Genomic DNA, 560 nt, shown 5'->3' with positions numbered 1-560 from the left:
ACCCGCCTTTGGCATTTTGAAGGGATTTATCCAGGATTGTTATGAGAAGCTGGGGAGGGAAAGGCTTGCTCTCTCTGAGGATGGATGACCCTTGAGTAACTGCAGAGCATCTGGGCTGGGCTTTGAGTCGAGCGCTCGCCCAGTTACACTGAGTGAGCTGCTGGGTCTGCTGTCCCCGTGCAAGGTAAGGGGTGGAGGCCGGCCGTCCCCACTCTCTTCCCAAGTCCCTCCTCTTAGGCTTGTGAAGCAGGTCCTTCCAGTCACATGGACCCAGATCCACGTTACTTTCCTGCAAAAGCAACGTGCCAAACCGAGCAGCTTTAAAACCCGCAATTTGAGGGCGGATAAGACCCCAAGACAAGGAGAGCTAAATGGGCATCGAAAAATGTCACCCAACGATTCAGAAACGTTTCCTGGACTGCTGATGCATTTACTATTTTGCAGCGCGCCTTTTTTTTTTTTAACTTCGCTGAATATGTATTTCGCTGGCCTAGCCTGTCTCAGTTTCCTTTGCCGACCGCACCCCTCTGCCCTGCCTCTCAGCGAGCCAGGCTGAGGCC

General features: G+C 53.2%; 1 protein-coding gene across 4 annotated transcripts in view; it reads left to right on the top strand.

The window, feature by feature from the left end:
* The window catches only part of TNFAIP8 (tumor necrosis factor, alpha-induced protein 8), a 65,843-nt gene that overhangs the window by 25,286 nt on the left and 39,997 nt on the right, over positions 1-560 (top strand). Inside the window, exon 1 of one of the 4 annotated variants that reach the window (XM_014541650.1) lies at positions 80-184. The exons of the other annotated variants lie outside the window; for them this stretch is intronic. The gene's annotated coding sequence lies outside the window, so the exon portion shown is untranslated. Of the gene's footprint in view, positions 1-79; positions 185-560 lie in introns of those variants that run through there. 4 annotated transcript variants of the gene reach the window in all.

Source organism: Myotis brandtii, unplaced genomic scaffold (assembly GCF_000412655.1).
Source record: "Myotis brandtii unplaced genomic scaffold, ASM41265v1 scaffold1071, whole genome shotgun sequence".
Lineage (NCBI taxonomy): Eukaryota > Metazoa > Chordata > Mammalia > Chiroptera > Vespertilionidae > Myotis > Myotis brandtii.
The sequence above is the reverse complement of the archived record's forward strand: the minus strand, read 5'-3'. Positions and strand labels throughout refer to the sequence as shown.